The 22,270-nt window shown below is 48.6% G+C and overlaps 1 long non-coding RNA gene across 1 annotated transcript in view; it reads right to left on the reverse strand.

Annotated features, from left to right (window-relative positions):
• LOC123755161 (uncharacterized) overlaps window positions 1-22,270 on the reverse strand; it is an 813,340-nt gene that overhangs the window by 652,282 nt on the left and 138,788 nt on the right. The window contains exon 2 of the long non-coding RNA XR_011229877.1: window positions 21,297-21,369. This is a non-coding gene — a long non-coding RNA (uncharacterized lncRNA). The remainder of the gene's footprint in view (window positions 1-21,296; window positions 21,370-22,270) is intronic.

Here is a 22,270-nt window from a genome sequence, read left to right on the forward strand (position 1 = left end):
GATCATTGTATGTTTTCCAGTGTGGTGTCTTCCTCCCCTGGGAAGGTAAGTGGGGAGTGGCAGAGTAAACACTAGCGAGACGTCTCCTTGTTGACCGGTGTTGACCTTCGCTAAGGTTAACAGCCCTCCCCACAGCCGCCAGGTCAACCACCCATGGAGCGTGCCACGATTTTTGTAAGGTTTGTGTGTGTGTGTACTATTAGACCAGCTGACTTGGTCTAGTGAGGGGGAGGGGGGGGGAGGGTATTTTCGACTGGGGGAGAAAATTTAGATTTTTGATTGAATAATTCAACTGAGGAGAAATTCCTAGATTGAGGGTGAGTATTTTAATTGGAGGTGAACAGTTCAACTGGGTGTGAACAGTTCAACTTATTTGTAAATATTTCACCTGTTGGTGAGCATACGAACTGAGATGAATATTTTGACTGGGGTTGAACATTTCGCCTGGGATTGAACATTTCGCCTGGGGTTGAACATTTCGCCTGGGGTTGAACATTTCGACTGGGGTTGAACATTTCGACTGGGGTTGAACATTTCGCCTGGGGTTGAACATTTCGCCTGGGGTTGGACATTTCGACTGGGTACAAACATGTAAACTGAGGGTAAACATTTCAGCTGAGGGGTGAACATTTAAACCGGGATGAACATTTCAACTGGGACTGAGCATATTAACTTGGGGTGAGCATTGCAACTGACGGAGATGGGGTGATTATATGAACTAGACATGATCATTTGAACTGGGTGTGCACATTTCGGCTGGATGTGCACATTTCGAACAACGGGGAACATTTCAACTTGAGATAAACATTTCGACTAGCAATGAACAGTGTGAATGCAAGTGAACACTTCATCAAAGTATCGTGCATTGTAAAAAAAAAAAAAACAGAAGAAAACTGAATTGGCAGTAAACATATATATTTGACTTGATCACTTAACTGAGCTAAACATTTGAATGAGATTAATCATTTAACTGGACTAAACATCTGACAGGCCTAACCAATAATGACTGAAGAAGTTTTTTTATTCAAGTTGTGGAGATAGTGGAGTGTTTAAGGTCAGGTCTTTGGCAGAGAGCAGATGAGAGGTCGAGTTGAGACGAGCAGGAATGTTAAATGGTTTTGGACACTATGCTTACCCCAATTCATGGTGGGTGACTGGGGCATGGTGAGTGGCTGAGGCATGGTGTGTTGCTGAGGCATGGGGTGTGACTGATGCATGGGGTGTGGCTGAGGCATGGGGTGTGGCTGAGGCATGGTGTGTGGCTGAGGCATGGTGTGTGGCTGAGGCATGGTGTGTGGCTGAGGCATGGTGTGTGGCTGAGGCGTGGGGTGTGACTGAGGCATGGTGGGTGACTGAGGCATGGTGTGTGACTGAGGCGTGGGGTGTGACTGAGGCATGGTGGGTGACTGAGGCATGGTGTGTGACTGAGGCATGGTGTGTGACTGAGGCATGGTGGGTGACTGAGGCATGGTGTGTGACTGAGGCATGGTGTGTGACTGAGGCATGGTGGGTGACTGAGGCGTGGGGTGTGACTGAGGCATGGTGGGTGACTGAGGCATGGTGTGTGGCTGAGGCGTGGGGTGTGACTGAGGCATGGGGTGAGGCGTATGGTAATGGGGAGTCACCCCATGGCAGTCTAGCCGGGACTTGGAAAGTTGTAGAATCAGGCAAGGTCCTTCGGGTTTGCTACTGTCTCCAGTGGATGACCCGGGGGTGTGGGGGAGGGGGGAGGACCCCCAGTGGATGACCCGGGGGTGTGGGGGAGGGACGAGGACCCCCAAAACTGGGCTGTGGCAATATTATCGACTATGAAGAGTAGATAAGATTGTGTGTGTGAGTAATGATTGAAGTGTGAGTGAGTAATGATTGACTAATCCGAGGAAGACTTGAGAAGAACCTAAGTTAGGGCTAGGCTGCCGGGCTCAGTTATGGGGACAAGTTACAGTTCGTCGTGTGGACCGGGTTGGGTCCAAGGTATATGGAGCGGTTAGAGTCTAAAGTGGACGGACCGGCAGAGTCCGGCAGTGTGGCTTAGGAGTAACCTGGCTTGGTAGTCAGCCAGGATAAGGACTCCTAATACTTGATTAGTGTGTGTGTGTGGCGTAGAGAATATATTGTGAAAGTGTCATTCTTAATTTATATGTAATTACTAATAAATAATAGTCAAGCTTCGGTAAGCTTTCTTTGTACTTGATGTGAGTGTAATGAGGCGGGCGGTGCGGCTCACACACACTGGCTGCCAGCCTGGTTGATGCTTATAATGATTAAATAGCATTAATAATGCCTGGATTACACACCAATATCTAAAACTTCCATTACGTCACTGGGTCAACATCTGACTGGGTCAACATCTGACTGGGTCAACATCTGACTGGGTCAACATCTGACTGGGTCAACATCTGACTGGGTCAACATCTGACTGGGTCAACATTTGACTGGGTCAACATTTGACTGGGTCAACATTTGACTAGGGTTAAACATTTGACTGCGTCAACATTTGACTAGGGTTAAACATTTGACTGGGTCAACATTTGACTAGGGTTAAACATTTGACTGGGCTAAACATCTGACTGGAGGAAAAACGTTTGAGTGCGAGGAAACATTTAATGCAAACAACAACAACAAAATCGACAGAAGTTAAATTTTTGACTAAGAGGAAGATACGTTATCGGGCTACAATGTTGCGAGTTTATCATAACACAAAAATCCCGCATTTCAAAACCCAGCCTCTAGACACGATTCAGCATGTCTAATTTGTATTGTATTCTTGTATTGAGTTGTATTGTATCGCGCACACATGCATACATACAGACACACCACGTACGCGCACACACACACACACCTCTCTCCCACACACTCACACATACTCACACACACACACACACACACACACACACACACACACACACACACACACACACACACACACACGCCGGAACTTACCAGCGGGGAAGGAAGGAAGTGTTTACTAGAGTTGGATGTGACAAAGGCTATAGGCCCAGATGGAATCTTCCCTTGGATACTAAAGGAAGGAGCAGAAGAACTATGCCTACCACTCTCCATAGTGTATAACAAATCACTGGCAACAGAGGAACTGTCAGAAATTTGGAAAGCAGCTAACGTAGTCCCGATATACAAGAAAGGGGATCGACAGAAGGCACTGAATTACAGACCAGTGTCCCTAACCTGCATACCATGCAAGCTGATGCAGAAGATTGTGCTAAGAAAGCTAGTGGAAGCATCTGGAGCGAAAGAACTTTGTAACACAGCATCGACATGGGCTCAGGGATGGCAGGTCCTGCCTCACAGGGTTACTGGAATTCTACGACCAGGCAACGAAAATAAGGCAAGAAAGAGAAGGGTGGGCAGACTGCATATTTTTGGATTGTCAGAAAGCCTTTGATACAGTGCCACACAAGAGGCTAGTGAAAAAGTTGGAGATGCAGGCTGGAGTGAAAGGGAAGGTACTCCACTGGATAAAGGAGTACCTAAGCAACAGGAGGCAACGAGTCTGTGTGAGGAGTGAGGTCTCAGATTGGCGAGACATTACGAGTGGAGTCCCGCAGGGGTCAGTCCTTGGACCTATACTGTTTCTGGTATATGTAAATGATCTCCCAGAGGGTATAGATTCGTTCCTCTCAATATTTGCCGACGATGCAAAAATTATGAGGAGGATTGAAACTGAGGATGATAGTAGGAGGCTACAAGATGACCTAGACAGACAGTGAATGGTCCAACAAATGGCTGTTGAAGTTCAACCCGAGTAAATGCAAAGTAATGAAATTAGGCAGTGGAAACAGGAGGCCAGACACAGGATACAGAAGAGAAGATGAAGTACTTAATGAAACGGACAGAGAGAAAGATCTAGGAGTTGATATCACACCAAACCTGTCTCCTGAAGCCCACATAAAAAAGAATAACGTCTGCGGCATATGCGATGCTTACTAACATCAGAACAGCGTTCAGGAACCTGTGTAAGGAATCATTCAGAATCTTGTACACCACATATGTAAGACCAATCCTGGAGTATGCGGCCCCAGCATGGAGCCCATACCTTGTCAAGCACAAGACGAAGCTGGAAAAAGTCCATAGGTAGTGCTACTAGACTAGTCCCAGAACTAAGAGGCATTAGTTACGAGGAAAGGCGGCGGGAAATGTTCCCTACGACACTGGAAGACAGAAGAGTAAGGGGAGACATGATCACAACGTACAAAATCCTCACGGGAATCGATCCGGGTAAACAAGGATAAACTATTCAACACTGGTGGGACGCGAACAAGGGGACACAGGTGGAAACTGAGTACCCACATGAGCCACAGAGACGTTAGCAGGAACTTTTTCAGTGTCAGATTAGTTAACGGATGGAATGCATTAGGCAGTGATGTGGTGGAGGCTGACTCCATACACAGTTTCAAGTGTAGATATGATAGAGTCCAGTAGGCTCAGGAACCTGTACACAAGTTGATGGACAGTTGAGAGGCGGGATCCAAAGAGCCAAAGCTCAATCCCCACAAGCACAAATAGGTGAGAGCACACATACTCAGTCATGGAAACACCTCTTCCTTGTGAGTGTTGTAACCAAGAATGATGAACTAGTGGGGGAGACAAGCGAGTCGTACCACATTCACAAACGACTCATATCATAAAGCCAAGACAACCAAACCTGTTCTACAGCCACATCACGAGGGAAACAGCAGTGAAGGAACAAGGGATGAAACTGAGAAAAGGGGAGAACAGAGAACAGATACACAGAGAATGACAAGGAGGTGTGTGAAGAACTCAGTAAGAGTTTCCAGGAGGTCTTCATAATAGAACAAGGAGAAGTCCGTGTACTGAGAGAGGAGGTGGGAAACCAAGTAACCTTGGATGAATTTGACCTCACCAATGATGTGGTCTAAAGGAATCTGTTGGAGCTGAAAGTGACAAAGGCTGTTGGGCCTGACAAAATCTCACCATGGACACTAAAGGAGAGTGCATAAGCACTAAGTGTACCACTCTCAATGGTGTATAACAGATCACTGGAAACAGGAGACCTACTGGAAAGCTGGAAGAGAACTAATGTAGTCCCAATAAACAAAAAAAAAACTGACAGGCAAGAGGCACTGAACTAAAGGCCAGTTTCCCTAACTTGCATACCATGCAAAGTGATGGAGAAGATCGTGAGAAAAAAACTTGTAGAATTTCCGGAGAGAAGGAGCTTTGTAACACCACCAACATGGGTTCAGGGATGGTAAATGTTGCCTTCCAAGTTTATTTATAATTTTTCATATATACAAGAGTTCTCACATTCTTGTAAAGTCACTAGCCCGCATAGGTTTTCGAGCACGTCTTTAATTCTAATTTTCCCCGGAATACAACTCGACAAATCTTTTAACAACCGTTAAACGTTTATTGTTAACGTTTAACGTTATTGCTAACGTTTAACGTTATTGTTAACGTTTAACAATTCATTCACTGCTGGGTGAACGGAGGATGCAGTTAAGGATTGGTGCCCAGTCAATCCTTCCCGGCCAGATTGCAATTCCAGGCCGAAGCGCTCGCGAAGTGCCGGGCGAGTGTTTTACCACTGCGCCTGCTCACAGAATGCTTCCTTACCTTGCGTTTATGTTGCGATGATTTCAGGGCTCAACGTGGGTGGGAATGGACAGTGGGTGGGAATGGGCTGTGGGTGGAAGGGAACAGTGGGTACTATAACCAAGCGGCAAAAAATTAGGCAAGAAAGAGAAGGGTGGGCACACTGCATTTTCTTAGACTGTCAGAAAGCCTTTGCCAAAGTACCCCCTAAGAGGCTGTTACAAATATTAGAAAAACAGGCAGGAATAAAGGGTAAGGTGCTCAAGTGGACAAGGGAGTATCTAAGCAGCAGAAGACAGAGACACCAGAGTGGCGAGATGTCACCAGCGGAGACTCACAGTGCTGTAATTGGACCCATCATATTTCGGATATATGTAATTGATCTTCCATTAGATCGTCTAGACTCATTCCTCTCAATGTTTGCTGATGATGTAAAAAAAAATAGAAGAATCAAAACAGATGAAGATAGACAGAGCCTACAGGATGACCTAGACAAACTGGAGGAATGGTCTAGAAAATGGCTACTAAAGTTTAATTCAGGTAAGTGTAAAGTAATGAAAGTATGTAAGGGAGCAGGAGGCTGAACACAAGCTACCATCTAGAGGCAAATAGAGAGAAAGATCTGGGTGTTGATATCACACCAACCCTGTCCTCAGAAGCCCACATCAAAGGATATCATCAGCGGCATATGCTAGACTGGCCAATATAAGAACTTAGAAACGTGCAAGGAATCATTCAGAACCTTGTATAACACATATATCAGCCCAATCCTGGAGTGTGCAGCTCCAGCCTGGAGTCTATACCTAGTTAAACACTAATTCACGCCCTTGGAAGAAAGAAAAGTTAAGGGAGACATGATCGCCATCTAAAAAATTCTCTGAGGAATTGCCAGGGTGGACAAAGAAATACTATTTAGCATCGGTGGAACACGAACAAGGGTTCGGGCTAGCAACAAAGGAGTCACAGAGACATTAGAAAGAGTTTTTTTCACTGTCAGAGTAGTTAATAAATGTAATGCACTAGGCAGTGATGTGGTGGAGGCTGACTCCATACACAGTTTCAAATGTAGTTATTATAGAGCCCAATAAGCTCAGAAATCTTTGCACCAGTTAATAATAATAATTGATTGTGTCGGGGGACAGGAAGCCAGAGTGTATTTATACACATTAGGGTTTTATCAAGGTCCCCCCACCCCACCCCACCCCAAGGTCGAATTACTGACCCCGCCCTGGATGCAACCCTACAACAAGCTGACTACCTTCTGGGTACCTACTTCCTGTTAGGTGAATAGGCACATTAGGGAAAAGGAAATGTGCCCAACCGTTTCTGTCCCACCCGGGATTCTAACCCGGAATTCTCGATCGTGCGTCGAGAGCAAACACGGACTGTTCTACCGCAGCCCGGCCTTATAAAAAAAAGGCACAAGTTCCTTCCATGCACCCACCACACCCCCGGTTTATGCAACCCGTCCTCGAATCAAGTCTATTACATCCAGCGGTCGACCCCACATACACGCATTCATAAATTTTAACATGCTGTTCATTCAAAACAGGAATTTTCTCAAATATATATTAATGTTATAATATATTACCATATTGTGTATATATAGGCATAAGTTAGGTTAGGTGTTTAGGTTCTGTTGGCGATTATTTGTATTTGTAGTACGTGGGTGAAGCATTTACAGCGTTGTGGTTCGAACGAAAGTCGTCAGTGAAGCACTTGTTCCGGAAGTGTTCGAACGTCATCAGTTGTCAGTCGTGTGTAAACGGTTTTCCAATCATAAACAGCTGGGGTGTGGCGGGTGCATGGAATCACTTTTGGTTCTTTGTTTGGTGGACGGGCTGGGTACATGGCTCACAACTGTTGACGTTCGAACACTATCGTAACAAGTCCCGCGGCCTGGCTGCAGCCCGTCCTCCAAACAAAGATCCAAAAGTGATTCCATGCACCCGCCAAACCCCCTGTTTATGAATGAAAAGCGGTTTAACACACGACTCAACTGCTGACGTTCGAACATATCCGGAACAAGTGCTTCACTGACGAATTTTGTTCGAACCACAACGCTGTAAATGCTTCACCCACGTACTACAAATACAAATAATCGCCAACAGAACCTAAACACCTAACCTAACCAGTGCTTAAATATGCGCAATATGGTAATATATATAATAAAATTAATTTATATTTGAGAAAATTCGTAATTTCAATGAACAGAATCAGAATGTGAAAATTTATAAATACGTCTTTGGGGATCGACCGCTGGATGGAAGGAACTTGGTCTGAGAACGGGTTGACTACCGTGACCCTTGATTGTAGATTGACAGTTGAGAAGCGGAACCAAAGAGCCGAAGCTCAAACCCTCGCAAGCACAACTAGGCAAGTATATACTCATTTTCCAGAATATAATACACTAAGAGACACGAATGTGAAGGTTACCATTGTTTCCGACCACAGCCACGTAAACAGGAGGTGGGTCCCAGGAGCTAAAGCTCAACATAGACACACACACACACACACACACACACACATATTAATGTCAACGTGTCAACACTGCTCAATAATTCTTTCTTTAACTACTAATCTGTGTCAAAACAATGTTCGGTGATCCGCCTGTGGACTATGACGCCATGGCGCCATTCTCTCCATCAAACAAACCCACTATTTATACCAGCCAGTACACGACCCGACACAAGTTGAACCTATTAAACCCGGGTGGGTTCACCCAGGGAGGTTCCCCGGGGTGACGGATATTCCAGAGTCATATATACATATATATATATATATATATATATATATATATATATATATATATATATATATATATATATATATATATATATATATATATATATATATATATTAGGTGATGCCAATTTCACCGTGCCATAATTTAGGTCCAGTTAAATAGCTATTTCATGTTATCATTATTGAGGTTCATGTAATGGCTGAGAACGAACGTGTCTCTTTACGTTCAGTGTGTGTGTATACTCACCTAGTTGTGCTTGCGGGGGGTTGAGCTCTGGCTCTTTGGTCCCGCCTCTCAACTGTCAATCAACTGGTGTACAGGTTCCTGAGCCTATTGGGCTCTATCATATCTACACTTGAAGCTGTGTATGGAGTCAGCCTCCATCACATCACTTTCTAATGCATTCCATTTGTCTACTACTCTGACACTGAAAAAATTCTTTCTAACGGCTCTATGGCTCATTTGGGAACACATGTGTCCACCTTAGTGCGTGTGCCCCTTGTGTTGAATAGTCTGTTCTTGTATCACTATCAATTCCTCTGAGAATCTTGTATGTGGTGATCATGTCACCTCTAACTCTTCTGTCTCCCAGTGACGTGATGTTTAATTCCCGTAGTTTCTCCTCATAGCTCATACCTCTCAGCTCGGGTACTAGTCTGATGGCAAACCTTTGAACCTTTTCCAGTTTAGTCTTATGCTTGACTAGATATGGATTCCATGCTGAAGCCGCATACTCCAGGATTGGTCTGACATATGTAGTATATAATGTTCTGAAAGATTCTTTACACAACTTTTTAAAGGCCGTTCTTATGTTAGCCAAACTGGCATATGCCACTGATGTTATCCTCTTGATATGAGCTTCAGGGGACAGGTCTGGCGTGATATCAACCCCCAGGACTTTCTCTCTCTCTGACTCGAGGGGGATAAGATAGTATTTCATCTCCCAAATGATTCCTTGTATCTGGTCTCCTGCTCACTACACCTATATTCATTACAATACATTTGCTTGGGTTAAACTCTAACAACCATTTGTTCGACCATTCCTGCAGCTTGTCCGGGTATTCTTCAAGCCTCAAACTGTCCTCCTCTGTCTTAATCCGTCTCATAATTTTGGCATCGTCAACAAACATTGAGAAGCATGAGTCTATACCCTCTAGGAGATCATTTACTAATATCAGAAACAGGATAGGTCCGAGTACAGACCCCTGTGGGACTCCACTGGTGACTTCACGGCAATCTGAGGACTCACCCCCCTCACTGTAACTCTCTGCTTCCTATTGCTTAGGTACTCCCTTATCCACTGGAGCGCCCTACCAGTTACTCCTGCCTGTTTCTCCAGCTTATGCATCAACCTCTTATAGGATACTGTGCCAAAGGCTTTCCGACAGTCCAAAAAAATGCAGTCCGCCCATCCTTCACTTTCTTCCTTAATCTTTGTCACCTGGTCGTAGAATTCTATTAAGCTTGTAAGGCAAGATTTACCCTCCCTAAACCCATGTTGATGGGTTGTCACGAAGTCCCTTCTCTCCCTGTCCCTGTGTGTGTGTACTCACCTAGTTGTGTTAGCGGGGGTTGAGCTCTGGCTCTTTGGTCCCGCCTCTCAACCGTCAATCAACTGATCAACAGATTCCTGAGCCTACTGGGCTCTGTCATATCTACATTTGAAACTGTGTATGGAGTCAGCCTCCACCACATCACTTCCTAGTGCATTCCATATACTAACTACTCTGACACTGAAAAAAAGTTCTTTCTAATGTCTCTGTGGCTCATTTGGGTACTCAGTTTCCACCTGTGTCCCCTTGTTCGCGTCCCGCCAGTGTTGAATAGTTCATCCTTGTTTACCCGGTCGATTCCCCTGAGGATTTTGTAGGTTGTGATCATGTCCCCCCTTACTCTTCTGTCTTTCCGTGTCGTAAGGTGCATTTCCCGCAGCCTTTCCTCATAACTCATGCCTCTTAGTTCTGGGAAAAGTCTAGTAGCATATCTTTGGACTTTTTCCAGCTTCGTCTTGTGCTTGACAAGGTACGGGCTCCATGCTGGGGCCGCATACTCCAGGATTGGTCTTACATATGTGGTGTACAAGATTCTGAATGATTCCTTACACAGGTTCCTGAACGCCGTTCTGATGTTAGCCAGCATCGCATATGCCGCAGACGTTATCCTCTTTATGTGGGCTTCAGGAGAGAGGTTTGGTGTGATATCAACTCCTAGATCTTTCTCTCTGTCTGTTTCATTAAGTACTTCATCTCCTCTTCTGTATCCTGTGTCTGGCCTCCTGTTTCCACTGCCTAGTTTCATTACTTTGCATTTACTCGGGTTGAACTTCAATAGCCATTTGTTGGACCATTCATTCAGCCTGTCTAGGTCATCTTGTAGCCTCCTACTATCATCCTCTGTTTCAATCCTCCTCATAATTTTTGCATCGTCGGCAAACATTGAGAGGAACGAATCTATACCCTCTGGAGATCATTTACATATACCAGAAACAATATAGGTCCAAGGACTGACCCCTGCGGGACTCCACTTGTAACGTCTCGCCAATCTGAGACCTCACCCCTCACACAGACTTGTTGTCTCCTGTTGCTTAGGTACTCCTTTATCCACTGGAGTACCTTCCCTTTCACTCCAGCCTGCATCTCCAGCTTTTTCACTAGCCTCTTGTGTGGCACTGTATCAAAGGCTTTCTGACAATCCAAAAATATGCAGTCTGCCCACCCTTCTCTTTCTTGCCTTATTTTTGTTGCCTGGTCGTAGAATTCAAGTAACCCTGTGAGGCAGGACCTGCCATCCCTGAACCCATGTTGATGCTGTGTTACAAAGTTCCTTCTCTCCAGATGCTCCACTAGCTTTTTTCGCACAATCTTCTCCATCAGCTTGCATGGTATGCAGGTTAGGGACACTGGCCTATAGTTCAGTGCCTCCTGTCTATCCTCTTTCTTGTATATCGGGACTACGTTAGCTGCTTTCCAAATATCTAGCAGTTCCCCTGTTACCAGTGATTTGTTATACACTATGGAGAGTGGTAGGCACAGTTCTTTTGCTCCTTCCTTTAGTATCCAAGGGAAGATTCCATCTGGGCCTATAGCCTTTGTCACATCCAACTGTAGTAAACACTTCCTAACTTCCCCGCTGGTAATCTCAAACTCTTCCAGTGGTTCCTGGTTAGCTATTCCCTCACTTATCTCTGGAATTTCTCCTTGCTCTAAGGTGAAGACCTCCTGGAATTTCTTATTCAGTTCCTCACACACTTCCATGTCGTTTGTAGTGAATCCTTCCGCCCTTATCCTTAATTTCATAACCTGTTCCTTTACTGTTGTTTTTCTCCTGATGTGGCTATGCAACAATTTAGGCATGAGTCTTTGCCTTGCTTGCGATGTCATTTTCGTATTGTCTTTCTGCCTCTCTTCTCATCCTGACATATTCATTCCTGGCATTCTGGTATCTTTCTTTTCTCTCCAGTGTCCTGTTATTCCTATAGTTTCTCCATGCCCTTTTACTTTGCTGCTTAGCTAGCCTACATCTCTGATTAAACTATGGGTTTCTCATCTTCATTTCTCTGTTTTCCTTTTGGACTGGGACAAACTTGTTTGCTGCGTCCTTGCACTTCTGTGTGATGTAATCCATCATATCTTGGGCCGTCTTTCCCCTGAGCTCTGTTTCCCATGCTATATCTGTTAGGAATTTTCTTATCCCCTCATAGTTTCCCTTTCGGTATGCTAACCTTTTGGTTTCGGTATCCCTCCTCGAGTTCAATAATCCTTCTTCAATCAGGTACGCAAACACCAGTACACTGTGGTCGCTCATTCCTAATGTGTCCTCAAAACCGATTTCTCTTATGTCGGAGTCGTTCAGAGTGAAGACTAGGTCGAGTCTCGCTGGTTCGTCATTGCCTCTCATCCTTGTGGGTTCTCTGACATGCTGGGTTAAAAGGTTTCTAGTCACCACCTCCAATAGTTTGACTCTCCACATATCCTCGCCTCCATGCGGTTCCTTGTTCTCCCAGTCAATCTTTCCGTGATTGAAGTCGCCCATGATGAGCAGGTGGGATCTATTTCTACAGGCAGCAGAGGCTGCCCTCTCAATTATAGTGTTAACTGCCATGTTGTTGTTGTCATGCTCTTGACTGGGTCTTCTGTCATTTGGTGGAGGGTTGTATATTACTGCTACTACTATTCTTGGTCCTCCCATTGTCATGGTGCCTGCTATGTAGTCTCTGAACCCCTCAGCAGCCCGGGATAGCCATCTCCTTAAACTCCATTCCTTTCTCATGAGTAGGGCTACTCCGCCTCCTCCCCTACCTTCCCTCTCTTTCCTTATTACTGTGTACTCCTGGGGAAACACGGACATTCGATATGATTCCAGAGAGTTTTGTTTCAGTGAGTTCGATTACATCTGGGTTCACTTCTTGTGCTCTTTCCCTTAGCTCACTTGTCTTGCTTGTGATCCCATCTATGTTCGAGTACATCACCCTGAAACTGACTCTCTTCTGCTTCTCCTCTGGGGGGACCTGTGGGGTCTCGGGGGAGTGGGAGCTGGGAGGATCTGGTACGGGGAGACAGGTGGAGGAGGGAGGACTTGGGGGGTGGGGGAGAGGGGGAGGGTAGGGGGTGGGTGAGAGGGGAGGGTAGGGGGGGAGAGTGAGAGGGGGAGGCTGGGGGGGGGGAGTGAGAGGGGAAGGGTTGGGGGAGCATGTGGGTAGGAGAGACTTTGGGGGATAGGGGAGATGGGGGGGCTTTGGGGGGGAGAAGAGGGAGGAGGGCTTGGGGGACGTGGGGGGAAAAGAAAGGCTGAGGTGGGGGAAGAAGAGGGGAGGGTTTAGGGGAGTGGTGGAAAGGGAAGGGTGGGGTGGGGGACAGTGGGAGGCTTAGGGGGGTGGGGGAGAACGGAGGGCTTGGGGGTGGGAGAGACGGGAAGGCATGTGGGAGAGGGGAGGGCTAGTGGGAGGGGGGAGAAGGGAGGTCCTGGGGAGAGGGGTGAGTGGGAGGAGGGGGGTAATTGGGAGGGGGTGGGGTGGGTGGGGGGAGGGTGCCCTAGGAGGGTACTTAGTGGTACCCACTTAGTACCCCCCTACACACACACGCTGGAAACATCCCGTAACCGCTGTCCCCCACTCTATTCAACATATATACAGCTGACCTGCCCCAACCCCAACATGGAGAATACATCACATACGCTGATGATGTTACCCAAATAATATGCCAACCGGGCCCATCAAAGCCGCTACTAGCCGACAAGACCAAGGCAGCAATTGAACTCATAAACAACTTTGAGGAGCAATGGAAAATTAGCACCAACAAACAAAAGTTCCAAATAATACACATTGCGAAAAGAAACCCTGACCCCATCATCCTTGATAACCCGCCCATCCAATATGCGGAGGTAGGCAGAATACTGGGACTTATGATAAATAGAACAGGGATACAAATTCATGTAAGGGACCGACAAAGCCAAAGCAGCATTAGGAAAACTGAGAAGATTCCGAAGCCTCAGTACTAACATTCAGATCCACCTATATAAGGCTCTAGTTCGGCCGCATCTAGAATATCCCCCAGTACCACTACACACCATAAAGAAAACTAACATGCAGTACCACTACACACCATAAAGAAAACTAACATGCAGAAACTGCAAGCAGTACAAAATAATGCGCTAAGGAGAGCAGCAAAACACCGTCCACCATATGATCAGACAATCCAGGAGCTCCACGAACTCCTGAACATACAGCCACTAAACATCAGACTGCAGCACCAAGCCATCAGGGTGTGGAACACCATCGAAATGTTAGAGGACCCAATGTTTGAAAGATTACTCCAAGATGAGACGCCCCGCTCCCACAGCTGGTGGCCCAAGAGCCTCGATTCTCTGGACGAAAACTCCGCCCCACAGTATATAATCCCAAGATGAGTTATATATGTATATATATGAACAGTTCATATATGTGTATGTATGAACAACTCGATAAATAATATGTATGACAACTCGATAAATAATAATAATAAAATAAAGAGCCTTAAACAGAACAACATATGTGGAAGCATCGGAATGTATATATATGAATGCTACACAGTATTCATCTATGGACATCAATATATGGTGAAACACATGTGAAGAACCTCTCACACACTCACAGCTCCCTGACAAGAGGGAGCCAGCTTAGCTTAGCTGCCAACACCCACACATCGTGTCAGCAAGGCGGACAGCCCGCCTGCTTTCATACCTCTCACTGTATTTCCCACTTCTATACTTCCCTTCACCTATGCCTCTCCTTCCTCTTTACTCCCCCCCCCAAAAAAAAAAAAACAGCTGTCTAACTCCCACGTTACGGCTACGTAACAGGGGCATTAGCGGGGAAAGAAACTGCCCATTTGTCTCTGCCGGCGCCGGAAATCGAACCCGGGCCAGAGGATTACAAGTCCCACGCGCTGGCCACTCAGCTACCCGACCCCTCGCGAGAGAGAGAGTGTGTGTGTGTGTGTGTGTGTGTGTGTTGGCATGTAGGTATAGTCCTCTGTTTCTGCGGCAGAGAGAGTTCTTGCGGCCCGGTCTCCAGGTAATAAGGTACAACATTTCCAACCCACTTTTCTTCATTATATATATATATATATAATGAAGAAAGGACATGGTCTTCACTATCTCCCTTCTTGAGGTTATCTTGAGTTGATTTCGGGGCTTTAGTGTCCCTGCGGCCCGGTCCTCGACCAGGCCACCACCCCCAGGAAGCAGCCCGTGACAGCTGACTAACTCCCAGGTACCTATTTACTGCTAGATAACAGGGGCATAGGGTGAAAGAAACTTTGCCCATAGTTTGTCGCCGGCGCCCGGGATCGAACCCGGGACCACAGGATCACGTGTCCAGCGTGCTGTCCGCTCGGCCGGTCGGCCCCTTTGTTTCTCTTCGACATTAATAGAGAAATAATACTTTATGTTCGCTCTTCTCTTCTCTCCTCCCGCCCATACTATGCAATATGATCTTTTCTACACTCTCCTTAGCGTTTCCGGCCATTTTAGATTTCTTACGCCGGTAACTATCTAAGGTCAAGTTTTTGACAGTTTTTCCAGGTGTGTGTTTTTGTTTTTACATGATGAGTTGTTGGGTCCAGGCCGGTGCCGCGTACTGTGGTGGTCTTGTTGTAGGTGGTTTGGGTTATTCCGAGTGACCACTTGCAGTTCTTGAACTCTAAGTGGTCATTCGTATTTCTAAATATCTACATATTTTTTGTTTTACTTTTCATCTGGCTTATTGGTTACGAACATTGTATGTTTTGTAATGTTTCTGTCTTAATATTAGTATTATTAATATAGATGTTAACGAGAAAAAAAAACAAGAAACATTTTATTTTGTTTATAATTCATTCACAATTAAAAATAAAACGTTTCTGAAGTATGATATTGATTATAATTATCCAGAAATTTAAGGTGAAACTGTTTTTTTTAACACGACTTAAATTCGTTGCTGGATTCCTAACAGGCTCACAGGAACCTCTTCCACAGACCCCCAGTCCATTCCTCTGTTATATATATTATATATATGTGTGTATATCACGAAAATAAACACGTGATTAAGAATGTGACAATGTCAAACCACGGAGGAAAATGAAACAGGAATTTCCTTAAGTACTTTCGTATATTAAATACATCTTCAGAAGGAATCAATTAAATACATCTTCAGAATTCCTTCTGAAGATGTATTTAATATACGAAAGTACTTAAGGAAATTCCTGTTTCATTTTCCTCCATGGTCTGACATTGTCATATTATATATATATATATATATATATATATATATATATATATATATATATATATATATATATATATATATATATATATATATGTCGTACCTAGTAGCCAGAACGCACTTCTCGGCCTACTATGCAAGGCCCGATTTGCCTAATAAGCCAAGTTTTCATGAATTAATTGTTTTTTCGACTACCTAACCTACCTAACCTAACCTAACCTAACTTTTTTGGCTACCTAACCTAACCTATAAAGATAGGTTATGTTAGGTTAGGTAGGGTTGGTTAGGTTCGGTCATATATCTACGTTAATTTTAGCTCCAATAACAAAAAATTGACCTCACACATAATGAAATGGGTAGCTTTATCATTTCATTAGAAAAAAAAATAGAGTAAATATATTAATTCAGGAAAACTTGACTTATTAGGCAAATCGGGCCTTGCATAGTAGGCTGAGAAGTGCGTTCTGGCTACTAGGTATGACATATTATATATTTATATATATATATATATATATATATATATATATATATATATATATATATATATATATATATATATATATATATGCGGAAAATCCACAGAGATATATGAAATGAGGTGAACGTTTCGGCTTTGTTAAAGCCTTTGTCAACACCAGACTGGTGTTGACAAAGGTGACTGGTGAAGTCTGGTGTTGACAAAGGCTTTAACAAAGCCGAAACGTTCACCTCATTTCATATTTCTCTGTGGATTTTCCGCATAAAATGATCAGTGTTTTGTGATCGTCAATTGCATATATATATATATATATATATATATATATATATATATATATATATATATATATATATATATATATATATATATATATATATATATATATTCGTTAGACACGAAATTGCGTGCACTCAAGAACGACGGTGAGAAGTGTAACATGTTCATATCCTCCTAGGAGATGGAATCACGAAACTCTCTTCTTCACTGGTACACGAAATCCTCCTATTAAGAGTGTTCAGTCATTTATATTTGGTTACTAAATAGCAAATACCAAAATGAGTGCCAAGTTGCACTTTTTTTCACGAGCTTTCGCAAATTCTCGTTGAACCTTGGACACGGGCTAACGGACCCCAGGACACGGGCTAACGGACCCCAAGACACGGACTAGCGGACCCCAGGACACGGGCTAACGGACCCCAGGACACGGGCTAACGGACCCCAGGACACGGGCTAGCGGACCCCAGGACACGGGCTAGCGGACCCCAGGATACGGGCTAGCGGGCCCCAGGACATGGACTAGCGGACCCCAGAACACGGGCTTAGTCCGTGTAATGGGATCCGCTAGTCGGTGTAATGAACCCGGGCTAGGATAAGATAAGAAGAAGAAGAAGATAACACGGGCTAGCGGGCCCCAGGACATGGGCTAGCGGGCCCCAGGACACGGGCTAGCGGGCCCCAGTACACGGGCTAGCGGACCCCAGGACACGGGCTAGCGGGCCCCAGGACACGGGCTAGCGGACCCCAAGACACGGGCTAGCGGGCCCCAGGACACGGGCTAACGGACCCCAGGACACGGGCTAACGGACCCCAGGACACGGGCTAACGGACCCCAGGACACGGGCTAGCGGACCTCAGGACACGGGCTAGCGGACCCCAGGATACGGGCTAGCGGACCCCAGGACACGGGCTAGCGGATCCCATTACACGGACTAGCGGACCCCATTCCACGGACTAGCGGACCCCATTACACGGGCTAGCGGACCCCAGGACACGGGCTAGCGGATCCCATTACACGGACTAGCGGACCCCAGGAAACGGACTAGCGGATCCCATTACACGGGCTAGCGGACCCCAGGAAACGGACTAGCGGATCCCATTACACGGACTAGCGGACCCCAGGACACGGACTAGCGGATCCCATTACACGGGCTAGCGGACCCCAGGACCCGGGCTAGCGGACCCCATGACACGGGCTAGCGGACCCCAGGACCCGGGCTAGCGGACCCCAGGACCCGGGCTAGCGGACCCCAGGACACGGGCTAGCGGACCCCAGGACACGGGCTAGCGGACCCCAGGACACGGGCTAGCGGACCCCAGGACACGGGCTAGCGGACCCCAGGACACGGGCTAGCGGACCCCAGGACACGGGCTAGCGGACCCCAGGACACGGGCTAGCGGACCCCAGGACACGGGCTAGCGGACCCCAGGACACGGGCTAGCGGACCCCAGGACACGGGCTAGCGGACCCCAGGACACGGGCTAATGGACCCCAGGACACGGGCTAGCGGACCCCAGGACACGGGCTAGCGGACCCCAGGACACGGGCTAGCGGACCCCAGGACACGGGCTAGCGGACCCCAGGACACGGGCTAATGGACCCCAGGACACGGGCTAGCGGATCCCATTACACGGGCTAGCGGACCCCAGGACACGGGCTAGCGGACCCCAGGACACGGGCTAGCGGACCCCAGAACACGGGCTAGCGGACCCCAGGACACGGGCTAGCGAACCCCAGGACACGGGCTAGAGGACCCCAGGACACGGGCTAGAGGACCCCAGGACACGGGCTAGCGGACCCCAGAACACGGGCTAGCGGACCCCAGGACACGGGCTAGCGAACCCCAGGACACGGGCTAGAGGACCCCAGGACACGGGCTAGCGGATCCCAGGACACGGGCTAGCGGACCCCAGGACACGGGCTAGCGGACCCCAGGACACGGGCTAGCGGACCCCAGGATACGGGCTAGCGGGCCCCAGGACACGGGCTAGCGGACCCCAGGACACGGGCTAGCTGACCCCAGGACACGGGCTAGCGGACCCCAGGACACGGGCTAGCGGACCCCAGGACACGGGCTAGCGGACCCCAAGAACACGGGCTAGCGGACCCCAAGAACACGGACTAGCGGACCCCAGGACACGGGCTAGCGGACCCCTGGACACGGGCTAGCGGACCCCAGGACACGGGCTAGCGGGCCCCAGGACACGGGCTAACGGACCCCAGGACACGGGCTAACGGACCCCAGGACACGGGCTAACGGACCCCAGGACACGGGCTAGCGGACCTCAGGACACGGGCTAGCGGACCCCAGGATACGGGCTAGCGGACCCCAGGACACGGGCTAGCGGATCCCATTACACGGACTAGCGGACCCCATTCCACGGACTAGCGGACCCCATTACACGGGCTAGCGGACCCCAGGACACGGGCTAGCGGATCCCATTACACGGACTAGCGGACCCCAGGAAACGGACTAGCGGATCCCATTACACGGGCTAGCGGACCCCAGGAAACGGACTAGCGGATCCCATTACACGGACTAGCGGACCCCAGGACACGGACTAGCGGATCCCATTACACGGGCTAGCGGACCCCAGGACCCGGGCTAGCGGACCCCATGACACGGGCTAGCGGACCCCAGGACCCGGGCTAGCGGACCCCAGGACCCGGGCTAGCGGACCCCAGGACACGGGCTAGCGGACCCCAGGACACGGGCTAGCGGACCCCAGGACACGGGCTAGCGGACCCCAGGACACGGGCTAGCGGACCCCAGGACACGGGCTAGCGGACCCCAGGACACGGGCTAGCGGACCCCAGGACCCGGGCAAGCGGACCCCAGGACACGGGCTAGCGGACCCCAGGACACGGGCTAGCGGACCCCAGGACACGGGCTAGCGGACCCCAGGACACGGGCTAGCGGACCCCAGGACACGGGCTAGCGGACCCCAGGACACGGGCTAATGGACCCCAGGACACGGGCTAGCGGACCCCAGGACACGGGCTAGCGGACCCCAGGACACGGGCTAGCGGACCCCAGGACACGGGCTAGCGGACCCCAGGACACGGGCTAATGGACCCCAGGACACGGGCTAGCGGATCCCATTACACGGGCTAGCGGACCCCAGGACACGGGCTAGCGGACCCCAGGACACGGGCTAGCGGACCCCAGAACACGGGCTAGCGGACCCCAGGACACGGGCTAGCGAACCCCAGGACACGGGCTAGAGGACCCCAGGACACGGGCTAGAGGACCCCAGGACACGGGCTAGCGGACCCCAGAACACGGGCTAGCGGACCCCAGGACACGGGCTAGCGAACCCCAGGACACGGGCTAGAGGACCCCAGGACACGGGCTAGCGGATCCCAGGACACGGGCTAGCGGACCCCAGGACACGGGCTAGCGGACCCCAGGACACGGGCTAGCGGACCCCAGGATACGGGCTAGCGGGCCCCAGGACACGGGCTAGCGGACCCCAGGACACGGGCTAGGTGACCCCAGGACACGGGCTAGCGGACCCCAGGACACGGGCTAGCGGACCCCAGGACACGGGCTAGCGGACCCCAAGAACACGGGCTAGCGGACCCCAAGAACACGGACTAGCGGACCCCAGGACACGGGCTAGCGGACCCCTGGACACGGGCTAGCGGACCCCAGGACACGGGCTAGCGGACCCCAGGACACGGGCTAGCGGACCCCAGGACACGGGCTAGCGGACCCCAGGACACGGGCTAGCTGACCCCAGGACACGGGCTAATGGACCCCAGGACACGGGGGTCAGGGAACATGGATAGATCACCGTCTGATGACGTTCGTAAACGCAAATTCTTGAGAGTGGACTTCAAGAATGGACTGGACAGGTAATATGAGACAATATTATAAAGAATTAAATAGACAATTTCCTGCTGGAGGCGCCGCACCAGGCAGGCTGTGGCGGCTATGTGGGCCTGCGGGCCATGTGGGCCTGCGGGCCATGTGGGCCTGCGGGCCATGTGGGCCTGCGGGCCATGTGGGCCTGCGGGCCATGTGGGCCTGCGGGCCATGTGGGCCTGCGGGCCATGTGGGCCTGCGGGCCATGTGGGCCTGCGGGCCATGTGGGCCTGCGGGCCATGTGGGCCTGCGGGCCATGTGGGCCTGCGGGCCATGTGGGCCTGCGGGCCATGTGGGCCTGCGGGCCATGTGGGCCTGCGGGCCACTAAATGCATCATCAGCCTTTTGTACCAAGTTATTACGAGGGAAGCTCGACTTCTGAAGTGAAAACAACTCCCGTGCCCCACTCTACGTCTGCTACAGGTATACTCCAGGTATGTTACAGGTATGCTACGAGTATACTGCAGGTAGGAACAGCATGCAGGAGCTGACCCTGCTGGCCAATTACAGAAGCTACTGTAGCTGTAGCCTTAATATTAATGTAAGATAAGCTCATTTTTGCTTCTTTTCAGTGAAATTTTCCAGCCGAATGAGGCTATATAAGTGGTCACTTACCGTTGTCTCTGTCTCGGAGGAGGAACTGGAGAGAGGCGGGAGAGAACCTTCTGCTATCCTCTTCTACTGTATCCTGAAAAAAGTACATTAGAAAATTAGTCTCTACCGTTTCGTAGCAGATAACCGAATTATAAATGTACATTTGCTCCCATATACTCTTCTGTAATCCCATATGATATCACGCCATGCCCTGTTATCTTCCACGTACTACAAGGTGCTTCAGTGTACTCCCATGAAAGGTTCTACTTTAGCACTATATAAGAAGTACTGGGGAGGAGGAGCAGAGTATCTCCGCAGCCAGAAACTTGCTGCAACAGTGGGTTATCTTGAGGTTATCTTGAGATGATTTTGGGGCTTTAGTGTCTTCGCGGCCCGGTCCTCGACCAGGAAGCAGCCCGTGACAGCTGACTAACACCCAGGTACCTATTTTACAGCTAAGTAACAGGGGCATAGGGTGAAAGAAACTCTGCCCATTGTTTCTCGCCGGTGCCTGGGATCGAACCCAGGACCACAGGATCACAAGTCCAGTGTGCTGTCCGTTCGGCCGACCGGCTCCCTTGCAAGGCCTTGCAATCTCCTCCGTGGTAATGACCGAACTACAGAGCCATCAGCTCTGTCAACGAGGGTTAGAGAGTCAGCAGATGACAGTCCTGGCTCCTCTTTCATTATGTGCTTCATAGTGATCAAATATTTTTATTGGTGATTAACATTATTTAAATATATGCATTTTAATTATTAATATTGTTATTATTATTCACTTTCATCCGGAGGTTGCAAGGGATAATCATCAAAAATGTATAATTGACACTCATTGTATGTTGTAAAATGTTTTCTGTCAAAATTATAGGCTTCAAACACACACACACACACACACACACACACACACACACACACACACACACACACACACACACACACACACACACACTTGGGGTTTCGTGGCTGAGTGGACAGCACTCGGGGAGTTGTAGACC

This window comes from Procambarus clarkii, chromosome 28 (assembly GCF_040958095.1).
Source record: "Procambarus clarkii isolate CNS0578487 chromosome 28, FALCON_Pclarkii_2.0, whole genome shotgun sequence".
NCBI lineage: Eukaryota > Metazoa > Arthropoda > Malacostraca > Decapoda > Cambaridae > Procambarus > Procambarus clarkii.